Source organism: Ahaetulla prasina, chromosome 7 (genome assembly GCF_028640845.1).
Source record: "Ahaetulla prasina isolate Xishuangbanna chromosome 7, ASM2864084v1, whole genome shotgun sequence".
NCBI classification, from domain to species: Eukaryota; Metazoa; Chordata; class Lepidosauria; order Squamata; family Colubridae; genus Ahaetulla; species Ahaetulla prasina.
In genome coordinates this window covers 76,569,916-76,577,663 of record NC_080545.1, presented here as the reverse complement: position 1 = coordinate 76,577,663, position 7,748 = coordinate 76,569,916, and the positions used below count along the sequence as shown (strand labels likewise).

General features: G+C 38.1%; 1 protein-coding gene across 1 annotated transcript in view; it reads left to right on the top strand.

Annotated features, from left to right (window-relative positions):
• The first annotated feature begins 682 nt into the window (after positions 1 to 682).
• The window catches only part of TBXAS1 (thromboxane A synthase 1), a 342,148-nt gene continuing 335,082 nt past the window's right edge, over positions 683 to 7,748 (top strand). Inside the window, exons 1-2 of the mRNA XM_058189927.1 lie at positions 683 to 828; positions 1,037 to 1,120. The gene's annotated coding sequence lies outside the window, so the exon portion shown is untranslated. The remainder of the gene's footprint in view (positions 829 to 1,036; positions 1,121 to 7,748) is intronic.

The window sequence follows — 7,748 nt, the reverse complement described above, 5'->3', positions numbered from 1 at the left end:
TATAAGCATGAATTGAATACATAAAATGAATACAATTAAAGGGAACATTAGGGCAGGGATGGTAGGCACGCTGGTGCTCTTATGCACGCCCCTTACAGACCTCTTAGGAATGGGGTGAGGTCAACAGTAGACAGTCTTATGTTAAAGTTTTGGGGGTTTAGGAATGAAACCACAGAGTCAGGTAGTGCATTCCAGACATTAACAACTCTGTTACTGAACTTGTATTTTCTGCAATCACGTTTGGAGCAGTTCACTTTAAGTTTGTATCTATTGTGTGCTCATGTATTGTTATGGTTGAAGCTGAAGTAGTCATTGACAGGTAGGACAGTGTAGCAGATGATTTTATGGGCTATGCTCAGGTTATACGGAAGACGGCATAGTTCTAAATTTTCTAAACCCAGAATTTCAAGTCTGGTGGCATAAGGTATTTTGTTGCGAGCAGAGGAGTGGAGGACTCTTCTTGATTGAATACTTTGCTCTGATGCATGTAAAAAATTGGATTGCATAACCGTGGCTTCCATTTTGACGTTTTTGCATCACCCTCCAAGCCACCCACCTTGCATCCAGCAGATGGCCCGACAAAACACTAATTAACATCCCATGAGCAAAATATCGCTTTCAAATTCTCCTTTCCTTCCTGGAAGCCATCAGAGGAATTTCTTGAAGGCTGGCTATTGAATGTAAAATGCATTAGCTTTGCTTTCTTTTGGCAGATGATCCGCATGGCCTCCTATCAGGATTCACCCCCTTATTTAACTGCCTTTTTTCAATAAGGAGCAGCATTATTTACTATAATGAGACGTCTAGGCAGAGTTGAGCAGTGAAAAGGTTAGGTGGTTGTGTCCATTTGTTTTATGTTTTTGTGTTTGGCACTAGGCCTTGAAGTAAAGGCTGCTTTGTTTTCAAAGGTGGGCATGCAAATTCTATGCAGTCCTCTTCTGGTGAAAGGGTTGTGTATGTCTGTGTCACTGCCAAGCAGGTTGTAATGATTCTAGTTCATGCATTGTGGCCTAATTAAGTCTCTTTGGATCTATAGAGCTTTTAGCTGACCTGCAACCAGCTGCATTGTGCATTTGTGTCCAGGAACAACATGCATTAAATTGGAAAACTTCAAAATCTGGTGAGTCTAATTTTTAATTACTAGCTAATATGGCTTTAGCAAGATGTAAGAATGTACAACCGCAACATCAGGGTGCTGTTGAAAAAAAATCCCCTTTGTGGTCTTAATGTTTATTATTTGCACAGTTTTATAAAATAAGATTATTTTGCTTTATTTTTCTAAACCGGAATATAACAATGTATTTTACTTCTTTATATCTCTAAAATATGTCAGGTTATGGATAAGCAGATATATATTAGCTTGAAATAGAGAGAAAAGTCAGAACATTTCCATTTTTAGTTCCTTTTTAAATTTTATGAGAAGACATTTTTTCCCTTTTTTCCCCTCTGAGTTTAGAATTTGCGAAACATATATACTAGGCTGGCCACTATCTTTCAATTCAACTTACTTCATGGGTTGGGGGTGGTGAAATGAAAGAAGGAATGCTATCTATGCTCTTAGAGGAAATGGAAAATGTTTATCTAATAAATAATAAGCCTGCAAAGAAGAAATAAATACAATAGTTTTGGACACGAATTAAAAAATGCATTAAGAAAGTGTGCTGTGTAGATAGGTCTATGTAGATCATTTCACTAAATTAGAAAGTGATAAAAAAAGAAGCTTTAAGCACATTTCGTTAGACTAACGTTTGATTGTGTATTGATGCAACAGCTGTGCAATGCAATCTTCAATTCAAATCACGTCATTTCCACAATGTCATGATGTCCATGATGTCAATTGTCTTCCCCTCTGCCTCTCCATATAGATGCCCACAGAGAAAATATGCCTTAACTCTTTTTTTTGGTCATCTGATATCAAATTATCAGGAGAGTGGTAGACATATTGGGATGGAATAGGGTACAGTATGTCCAAAAAACAGCTGGCCTCATGCATGAAGTTATTTTAGTCAAGAGGGAAGCTTTTAAGCCAGAAATTCCATCAAGTTACACAAATCCTGCATGTTGAAAAACTTCAGGTTGAAATTTTCTGGCTAAAAATGCACGATTCTGGCTAGAAATGGACCCAGCTCCTTTTTCTAGCTTTACAGGTAGAGAGTTGATTTCTCATGGATAAACCAAATAGATGGCAATAAAGGAATATGAAACGATATACATTCATGTCATACTGAAGATATCAAGCCAGAAAAGTTCAGCGGCAGAAGGTAAACTTGAAAAGCGGAAAAAAAGTTGGAAGGGAGGATTCTTTGTTTTAAATTCCAATCCTATTTCGGCTTTATTTATGCCAAACATGCTTGTGTTTTTCATTCTAGGCAACATTCCTTTCCTCTCTTCTAAAGTGCCAGCCTATGCTCTTTTCAAGCCTGGAAATATTATTTATTGGGAAAGAGATTTTTAAAAAGAAGCAGCAGCCAAACCCTCTTCCCATCTAAACTCCAGGCGGTGTTGCAGAATTGTAAACAGAGGCTAAACTTAGCTCAGTCTGATAACCACAAAGAGGAAAAGCTTCCTACTCCACCCAAAGCTGCTATTCAGTGCCTGCCCCATTAAGAAAAGCTTGGGAAAATTCACAGATTTAGGACTTGCAGTTCCAACAAGCAAACATTCTCAGTGGAAGAGAAGGGGGCTCCTCAGTTCTGCAAAACAGAATGTGATCCTTTAGGATAATGATTTAAATTTATTTATTTAAAACATTGATACAGCCGCTCAGCTTTCAAACAACTCTGGGAGGCTTCCAAACAAAGATTAAAATACATATAAAATCATTTTTATGTTTGTTACAAATCTTGATATCCAAAATGTTTACATTATTTGCTGTTCTGTGATCACCCAATCTAAGAAATGAGCGATGCTCCACTCTCCACTTTGGGAGCTAAAGGGCAGATTTGGAAACACATTAACAGATTAACAGAAGGTACCTTGTAGGTCATCTAGTCCAACCCCCTCTCCCAAGCAGGAGACCCTACACCATTTCTGACAAATGGCAGTCCAATCTCTTCTTGAAAGCCTCCAGTGATGGAGCTCCCACAACTTCCGCTGTTCTATTGGTTGATCGTTCTCACTGTCAGAAAATGTCTTCTTATTTCTAGGTTGAATCTCTCCTTGATCAGTTTCCATCCATTATTCCTTGTCTGGCCTTCAGGTGCCTTGGAAAATAGCTGGATCCCTTCCTTTTTGTGGCAGCCCCTCAAATATTAGAACACTGCTATCATGTTTCCCCAGGTCCTTCTCTTCACTAGACTAGCCATGCCCAGTTCCTATAACTGAAAAATTGAATTTTGAGGGCATGCAATGGTCATGCCTACAAAATGGCTCCCATTTGCTGAACTTGGCCAATCACAAAACACCCATTTCTCAAATAGCAGAATGGGGTTGCTCCTACCCAGGGTGCTCCCAACACTTTTGCCCTTCTTTGACAGATCACTTTCAGACAAAGCACTGCTGCTCACCACAATTTTATTTTCAAAATATGCCGCTCAAGCTTGTTTGGACCCCACAGGCATCATTAGGAAGGCTAGGAAGCTTGAAGTTAATGTTTTGCTTGGAAGCCTGCTACTTTCCTATTTATTGATTTTCAATGCACAGAATGTTAAATAATTAAAATCAGGTGATGTCTGGCAAATTGGTGCACATAGAAACGCATTAAGGCACAACAAGGCCTATTATTTCAAGGATAAATGTAAATAGTAAATTACTTTATTGCAGTCATTAACCAGCACAAGAGAAATTATATTCAAATATTCAAAATATCCAAAGCTAAATTGACAATGTTAGGATAGTTATGAAAAGTACACACAGGGGAAAAAAATACTGCCTTTGTTTTAAAAATCTCAGATGGTCTATACGCTTGTTTTTTTCAGGCTGGGTTCACAGATAAACTATTCTACAGCTTGCTTAGCTCTGGTTTGTTGAATAAACCAGAATTGACTAGAGAAATACAGCATAATAATATAAACTGTACTTTCTAACGCTCATTGACTGATTCACAATCTGAAATCCACCAAACTGATCTTTGTGTGGTTTAATGAGATACATAAACCTAAACACACAACCGTGAGGAAACTTGTGAGGTAGGTTAGGTAGAGACATTATGGTTGGATTCTCATATCACACTGTCATAATACGGGCTATTTTATGTCAGTTGAGTACAATATGTGAATCCAAAAATCCTTCAGGTTCGGTTATTTTCAAGATAGTGTTGGAAGATTTTGTGAAATAGTATGATGTGTGAACCAAAATGTTACAGCTTTTTAGCCATTCTGGCTGAAGCTAGCCAATTGTACCTTAGTCAATAAAATTTTGTTTTAAAAAAACCAGAGCTACGTTTGATGTGAGAACTCACTAGCGACTGAACAATCCATGATGGAAAGACGTAATGCAAATGCAACACATTAAACAGGATCAGCCATTTGGCTAAAAATCACCTCATGGAGAGATGGGTGGCAAACAAATTAAATAAATTAAATACGATCAAAAGTAATACCAAATCAAAACAAACCATAGCTTACTATGATGGCTTAGTTCACGAGCATTCTAACATGCTAATGCATAGTACCTCTGTTTACACATGTTTACCTGATGGCTAACTATGGGGTTTTTTGGTTACTCCATGCTTTTTGAGTGCATGTGCTTTCAGATTAGTATTTGATTCCAGACAATTGCCTGGACAAGTCCTTGGAGTTTCCTTGCCAAGGTTTTATGGAAGTGGTTTGCCATTGTCTGTTCCTAGAGCTGAGAGTGACTGGCCCAAGGTTTTGTGCCTAAATCAGGCCTAGAACTCACATTGCCTGGTTTCTAGCCTAGTGCTTTATCAAACTGACTTTGAATACCAATATTTGGTGTGAATATACCTCACTGAACTGCTGACTCAGTTTTATTTTATTTTTATTTATTTATTTATTTTTTCAAACACAACAATATGTATAAGTATAAGCATGAAATAACCATACAAATTGAATACAACCAAAGGGAACATTAGGACAGGAACGGTAGGCACGCTGGTGCTCTTATGCACGCCCCTTACAGACCTCTTAGGAATGGGGTGAGGTCTACAGTAGACAGTCTTTGGTTAAAGCTTTGGGGATTTGGGGATGTGACCACGGAGTCAGGTAGTGCATTCCAGGCATTAACAACTCTATTACTGAAGTCATATATTCTACAATCAAGATTGGAGCCATTCACTTTAAGTTTGAATCTATTGTGTGCTCGTGTATTGTTGTGGTTGAAGCTGAAGTAGTCTTCGACAGGAAGGACATTTTAGCAGATGATTTTATGAGTTATACTCAGGTCATGCCAAAGGCGGTGGAATTCTAAATTTTCTAAACCCAGGATTTCAAGTCTGGTGGCATAAGGTATTTTGTTGTGATCAGAGGAGTGGAGAACTCTTCTTCTGTAAAATATTTCTGGACACCCTCAATTGTATTAACGTCAGAAATGAAGTGTGGGTTCCAGACAGGCGAGTTGTACTCAAGAATTGGTCTAACAAATGTTTTGTATGCTCTGGTTAGTAGTGTGATCTTTCTGGAGAAGAAGCTACGCAAGATTAAGTTTACAATTCTTAAAGCCTTTTTGGCGATGTAGTTGCAGTGGGCTTTGGCACTTAGATTATTTGACATGAAAACTCCAAGGTCTTTGACGGAGTGAGGGTCATCTACAAGGTCATGTCCATCAAGCTTGTATTTAGTGTTCTGATTCTTTTTTCCAATGTGTAAGACAGAGCATTTGTTGGTTGAGATTTGGAGTTGCCAAATTTTTGACCATTCCGACACAAAGTCAAGGTCTTTTTGAAAGGTAACTGCATTGTTGGTAGTGTTAAATAGTTTAACATCATTGGCGAAGAGAACACAATTACTTATAATATGGTCACAGAGGTCGTTAATGTATAATATGAAGAGTGTTGGTCCTATAATGCTGCCTTGGGGACACAGCTATTAACAGGAGCAAGATTTGATAGGGCACTGCCTATTTTGCCCCCTTTTTGCCTGTTTGACAGGAACGCAGTTATCCAATTATGGAGGGGTCTGGAGATGCCATAGGATTTTAGTTTTAGAAGAAGTTTGTCATGTACCACTGAGTCAAAAGCTTTACAGAAGTCCATGTAAATTGCATCTATTGCTTTGCCCTGATCAAGATTTGTAGTCCATATGTTTTTGCAGTGAAGAAGTTGTAGATTACAGGATAATTTCTTTCTGAAATTTTTTTTTTCAGATCTTACAACTTGCTTAGTTACAAAGTTGTTGGTTTATATGTGGTTCAGCAGAGGCAGTAAATGAGAGTAGCAAGGAGGAAGGAGGCAGATGGACATTTGTATTATTAATAATTCAGTTTTGTTAATGCCACTGATCAATACTCCAGTTCATATGCTCAACAGACAATACAAGCACAATGTAAAATTTAGAGTCAGAGAAAATTAGATAACATAACCCCTAATAAGCATATGAATCGTTATTCTATTTACATACGCTTCATTCGTCTCTAAATGCTGCTGCTCAACCATCATAAGCAGCCAGACAAAATCTTGTCACTTGCCGCGTAATTCTAGAATCACAAATAAATGGCTAACAGAAAAACCATCTGAGCCATCAGGGATTTTGCAAACTATAGGATATAACAAAAGTATTGCAAAAATCCTTATAAAAGGAATCATGTAGAAGAATGTGAGCCAGCCAGCCAGCACTTCGATTATGTGTACTTCACCAGGGCAAAGTCTTTTGTAGTAGCCTATTTTTTTACATACCTACCTTCCACAACTGCTGAGGAAAGGATATTAAACTGAGCCAAGGTAAATGCTCTATGCTATTTTGCTAGAGAAAGATGTTCCAAATATTTTGTCACCTGGGGTTTGAACATCCCTTTTTCAATTATTACATCTGTAGTGATTCTATTATGCTCTATCTCTATGTCAATAGCAATTATCTTCTGTCTTAGCCGTACTTTAGCTTTATCATATGCCATTCTCAGAAGTATCTATGGGGCAAACCCAATGCAAATCATTCTATTCTCCTACACTGGAAGCCCGGAAGTGATCAGGGGACTTGGTTATATAGGCTCTTCTTAAGCCGAAAATTAATTATTCTTCGCCAAGTTGGACTCTGTCTTTTTCAACTTGCTTCTAATCAAAGTGCTGCCTGAAAAACCTTTTTATAAGAACCTGGATTGTATAGGTAGTCTTCAAGTTACAACCATAATGGAACTTGTCACTTGTAACTTGTCACAGGCATAATATGAGTTGGTCAAATAAACAACTCAATTTTACAACCCTTTTGTGGTGGTCCTTAAGCGAATCACCACTGTTCTTAAGTGAATCAATGCTTGTTAAGCAAGCATTGCTTAATTTGCTATGGGTGCGGTTTTCCCCAAATGAGACATTTGTTAAGTGAGTTTTGCCCCATTTTACAGCCTTTCTTGCCACAGTTGTTAAATGAAACATCGCAGTTGATAAGTTAGTAACTCGTTTGTTAAGTGAATCTGGCTTCCCCAGTGACTTTGCTTGTCAGAAGGTTGCAAAAGGGATCACATGGCCTTGCAAAACAGCAACGGTCATAACCATGAACCAGTTGCCATGCATCATTTTGATCACATGATCATGGGGATGCTGCAAAGGTCATAACTTTGAAAAATGGTCATAAGTCACATTTTTGGGTGCCATTGTAACTTTGAATGGTCGCTAAATGAACAGTTGTCAATTGAGG